The sequence below is a fragment of the Scomber japonicus genome, chromosome 22 (assembly GCF_027409825.1).
Source record: "Scomber japonicus isolate fScoJap1 chromosome 22, fScoJap1.pri, whole genome shotgun sequence".
In the NCBI taxonomy this organism is placed as follows: Eukaryota; Metazoa; Chordata; class Actinopteri; order Scombriformes; family Scombridae; genus Scomber; species Scomber japonicus.
This window is the reverse complement of record NC_070599.1, coordinates 23201417-23207416: the sequence shown is the minus strand read 5'-3', so window position 1 is coordinate 23207416 and position 6000 is coordinate 23201417.

Here is a 6000-nt window from a genome sequence, read left to right as displayed (position 1 = left end):
AATGCAATTTAATGTAACCCACATAAAAGATGGACAGACTCCAAATGACGACAAATACTACAGTTAAAGATACAAACGATAGAGCAAATGTATGAAACGATTGACATTTTTCTCTCATCACACAATCAGATATCGTCATTATATCACAGAGACCGATCTCCACTCACAGAATATCTACCTAAATACCTTTCAAGCTCTCCTAAATATGTCAGGAGTTATAGTCTGGAAAGTACTGACCAAATAATTGCATCACTCTGATAATAATTTACGACCAAGTCAGGAGATCCACAGAGGTCATGGTTGGCTAAAGATTCAGGTAAGATCTAGTTTGTTGCTCAAAGACCGCTCAATGAGGAAGATACTAGATATGAGAGCAGTTTAAACCTTCATCTTGTAGACTGATGATGATGATCTCCCAAGTTGACCTGCAAACGGAGGCCTGCAGAAGAAGGCAAACCGATTTCGAACCTGTTTAATGGGACACTGATGACGATATTTTGTAGAAATTGGTCCAATTGGTTTCCACTGAAGGGGAAGTGTTGCGTAATTGGGAGAAGTCGGCTTTCAGAGAGAGAGGTACAGACATTGAACTCTAAAGGTGACAAATGGAGCTTAATTTAGACATTTTAACTGTTTTCTAACCTGATTATTAAGACACAGATGGAGAGACTTTGTAGAAAAGGAAAATATTAAGTGTGTGTGACAGTATCTTTACATCAGAAGCTTTCTAACATATTGGCCAAGAAAGAAAGCTGATACTCCTACTCCCCTAGTCCTAAAAGTATGACCAAAAATGCCTCACTTTGATCATTTCTAACCAGTCAGGAGTGATTTCCAACTCGGAGAAGCTTGATATATATACAACCCCAGATGTCAAAGTTGGCTAAAGATCTGGGTAAGCTCTAGTATCTTACTTCAAGACCGCTCAGTGGGGAAGATACTCACTATGAAAGCAGTTTAAACCTTAAATCTTGTAGAATGACGATCGCCCAAGTTGACCAAATGGAGCTCAATTTAGACCCATAAAACAACTAAAATATAAGACATTTGAACCCTATTCTAACCTATTTATCGGGACAATGGTGGAAAGACTTTGTACAGAAGGCTCCTCACACTATTAACTCACATTTAAGGTAGATGGAAGGACGTGAAAGCAGAACAATATCTTAAGTCTTGCGAGTATCTGACAAACGGAGCTTAATTTAGACCCATAAAACAACTAAAATATAAGACGTTTTAACTCTTTTCGAACCAGAGATTTTGTAGAAAAGCTACTCAAACTATGGACAATATCAAATGTGTGCCAGCATCTTTACATCAAATGTCAAAGTTGGCTAAAGATCTTACTTCAAGATCGCTCAGTGGGGAAGATACTCGATATGAGAGCAGTTTAAACCTTAAATCTTGTAGAATGACGATCGCCCAACTTGACCTGCGAGTATCTAACAAACGACTCCACAAAACAACTAAAATATAACACGTTTCAACCGTTTTCTAACCTATTTATCGGGACAATGATGGAGAGATTTCATACAGAAGGCTCTTAACACTCTTAACTCACATTTAAGGAAGATGGAAGGACAATATCTCAAGCTGACCTACGAGTATCTGACAAACTGAGCTTCATTTAGACCCATTAAACAACTTAAATATGAGACGTTTTAACCGTTTTCTAACCTATTTATCGGGACAATGATGGAAAGACTTTGTACAGAAGGCTACTCAAACTATTAACTCACATTAAGGAAAATATAAAGTGTGTGTGTGTGTGTGTGTGTGTGTGTGTGTGTGTATACTGTAATAGTGGAAGGACGTGAAAGCAAAATGATGATATCTCAACTTGACCTGCGAGTATCAGCGAGACAAACAGAGCTTCATTTATAGACCCATAAAACAACTCAAATATAAGACATTTTAATCCTTTTCGAACACTGATGGAGAGATTATTAACTCACATTTAAGGACAATATCAAATCAGAGGCTTCCCAACATATACTCTCTCTCTCTCTCTCTCTCTCTTTTTCTAGCTCTGGTACATTACATAGACAGATAGGTATGACTGATGGATGGATTGATTGATTTCTCTCCACCCTCGTTCCACCTTTTCTTGTGAAAAAACATCAAACCAGTATATAATAATAATAATAATAATAATAATAATAATCTCTCCTCTAATCTCTCGCCAGGTGTCCATTCAGATTTTCGGGCTGACCTTTCACCAGAGCTGAACAAGCCAACAACAAGCAACAGGAGCAACATACAAAAAAAAAAAAAAAACAGGAAGTCTAATCCTTCATGTGTGGTAAAAGAAAAAAAATCTACATTTTACTGTCATAGCAATAAATTAATAAATATATATATATAATTAATCCAATGCATTTTTACACCATGCATGCACAGAACACGTTGTAGGCCTTTACTGATCAATCCTGCAGAGGAAAGACATTGACAGGAAAGACAAGCATTGCTCTCTTTTCTTTTTTTTTACTCTCTCTCTCTCTCTCTTCTCTCAGTCATTCAACCAACTGGTGACATTTTGTTTGCAGGGGAGACGAGAAAAAAAAGAGATAGAGAGAGAGAAGAGAGAGAGAGAGAAAGACACCTGACCGGCTGCGTTGGTTGGAAACGACGGAGGAGGAAGAAGAGGAGGAGGAAGAAGAGAGAGAGAGAGATAGATAGTTACAGAGAGAGAGAGAGAGAGAGAGAGAGAGAGATAGAGAGAGAGAAGGAGGGAGGGGTATATAAAAAAAATGGAGAGAAAACCCAAATGAGAGGCTTCAAGCATGCAGATAAAATAAAGGGTCTAATTAATAAAAGCGTGCAGATCTGTGTTTGTGCGCGTGCGTGCGTGCGTGCGTATGTGTGTGTAGATGCAATAACAAAAACAAACGCACCCTCTCTCTCTCTCTCTCTCTCTCTCTCTCTCTCTCTCTCATGTGCTGCTGCTGTCACATGCAAAGCCGATTTGAAGCAGATTTACCTGGCTGCAGCCTCTCCCGTCACCACCTTCCTCTTCCTCTCCTTCTTCTTCTTCTTCTTCTCTCTGTCGCTTATTCAATAGATTCGCTCCTTCTCTCCTCTGCTCTGCAAATCATTTCGCAGCTTGCAATAGATAGATATAGATAGATAGATAGATAGATGGATGGAGGGATGGAGGGATGGTGGTGGAGGAGGAGGAGGAGGCGGAGGAGGAAGAGAGGAGGAGCGGAAGCCTTTGAAGTGAGGAAATCTGGGTCCCTGCTCGCATCCCAGCTGCGTGGACTGGATTTATGTCGTTTCCAAGGCAGCGTCAGCCGAGCAGAGGAGCGCCAAGCTGCGGTTATAGAGGCAGGGCACTTCCGGTGGAACTTTCAGAATAAGACACCCGATTAATTCTCAAGGACTCTCGAGCAGAAACTATGATGAATTATATTGAAGTTATTATTATTATTATTATTATTATTATAGTGAAAATAAATTGTACCATTTTTATGACTTTATTTAATGTACAATACTAATTCAACTTATTTCATTTGTAATACTAATTTCAATACATATATTTTTTCTTCACTGTGCAATAACAATATCATCTCTGGTATATTACCACTCAATACCAATATTACTGTTGTGCTGTAAATGATTGGTCACAATTACTATTATTATTTTAATATTATATATTTCTACTATTATTGTTATTGTTTTTTTTGTTAACATTTGATAGCAGTGGTTGAACTTACATACGAACTGTTCATATATATTTCACTAACAAAGATCATGCCAACATCTTAATGAACCACAAATGTGTTTTTTTATCTTATCAGTTGTTCATTTATACATACTGTACAATACATTCACAGTCACTCTATATTATGATTTCATTATATTATATTAATTATATTAATTTAACTGGGAGGTTTTATAACCATGAAAGCCATCAATCAACACTGATCCAGAACACTAATAATTATCCATTTATATTTATTTCCATTTTTGTATATTCTGGACTTAGATGTCATTTAGGGTGTTTTCATTGTGCTCAAATGTCAAAATGGGTCAAATTTAACCTGAATATTAGGCTATGTTAGAGTTTATTATAGTATGCATGTATAGAGAGACTATAAGAAGAATAAACATGCATGCATTGAAGTGAATTGTCATATTTACAGTGATGTCATCTTCATTCAATGACCTTTACATTTAATCTCTCACTTGCATCTTAAATAAAATCATTTGATGCTAATGTCAGGCTTAAGCAGAGTTATACACACACACACACACACACACACACACACACACACACACACACACACACACAGCTGGCTTAAATGTCATTCAAGGTTTTTTTTATTGCTTTCAAATGTCAAAATGGGTCAAATGTAACCCAGCTAGTGTGTTTAGTGTTGACTGCAGAAGATCTTTGTAGCTTTAAAATCAAGTATTTTGAGGTGAATTGTCAAATTTGCCTTCATTCAATAACCTTTACACTCAATCTCTCATTTCTATCTTAAATAAAACTGATCATATTTGATGATGAAGTCAGGCTACAGCAGAGTTATATGTACTCAAAGCTGCCATGAAGCGTTTTTATGTGTCATCACCCTTCATCTTACCCTTCAGCACATTTCACGGTGCTTTTATTTTGAAGGCCTGCATGTCTTACCTGCTTGTATTTGCAGCTTGACGCAGCCGAGGGCTCAAACAAATCAGGGGTAGATGCAGCAAATCGGTGTAACTGCGCATGCGTATCGCGAGACACTCCGAGATGTTCCGATGATAGCCGAGAGCACCACCCACTCGTGCCGAGCAGCAGCATGGATGAGCAGGCAGAGCCGCTGCAGGCCTGTGGGAATATGGCACTTACATGTAAACACATTTGTGGAAGTGGAGGATCGTTTGGTTGTAATTAATGAACTCCGAGACGAGAATCAGCAGAAATGTTTTCACTGCGGCTAAAAACAACAAGCTGATTCTTCACTTTCCTCCTTCCACCTGTAAGATTAATGAAATGCGGCTAATCAGGGAGATGAAATATGATTTATGGACTATAAAAGATAAAAGGAGTCAATGCGTTTAAAGCAGAGGTGTCAAATTCAATTTCATTCAAGGGCCACATACAGATCAATTTGATCTCATGTGGGCCGGATCATTAAAAAGATGGAGGGAAGGAAAGAAGGAAATCAGAAGGGAAGGAAGGAAAGACAGGTAAAAGGAAGGGAGGGAGGAAGTGAGAGATGGAAGGAAGGAAGGAAGGGAGGGAGGAAGAACAGAAGGAAGAAAGGGAAGAAGGACAGATGGAAGGAAGGAACGAACGAACGAAGAAAGGAAAAAAGGAAGGTAGGAAGGAAAAGAAAAGGAAGGAACAAAGAAAGGAAGGAGGGAGGAAGGAAAGAAGGAAGGGAGGGAGAAAAGAAAAGAGGAAGGAAGGAAAGAAGGAAGAGGGAAGGGAAGGAGTGAGGGAGGAAAGGTGGACAGAAGGAAGGAAGAAAGGGGGATGGAGGGAGGAAAGAAGGAAGGGAGGGAGGAAAGAGAGAGGAAGGAAAGGAAGGAAGGAAGGAAAGAGAGAAGGAGGGAGGGAGGAAAGAAGGTACAGTCAAAAAAGACGGGGTCAATTTGAGAGAAGCCTTCCGATGTTTGTCCTCTCAGACTCCTGTAGTACCTCCACTCCACCACACAGTGGCGCTGTTCCTGTAGTACCTCCACTCCACCACACAGTGGCGCTGTTCCTGTAGTACCTCCTCTCCACCACACAGTGGCGCTGTTCCTGTAGTACCTCCGCTCCACCACACAGTGGCGCTGTTCCTGTAGTTCCTCCGCTCCACCACACAGTGGCGCTGTTCCTGTAGTACCTCCGCTCCACCACACAGGGGCGCTGTTTCCTCCTGCTTCAGCTCGGCCTCTTTCATGTGCAGGTCAGCGGCTCCTCAGCGTGTCTCTGTCCGTGGTGCTGATTCCATTAAGACACAGAAGCTCTGACTGAGTCCTGCTGATGTCTGTTCATCACTATCACTGACAGGAAGAATA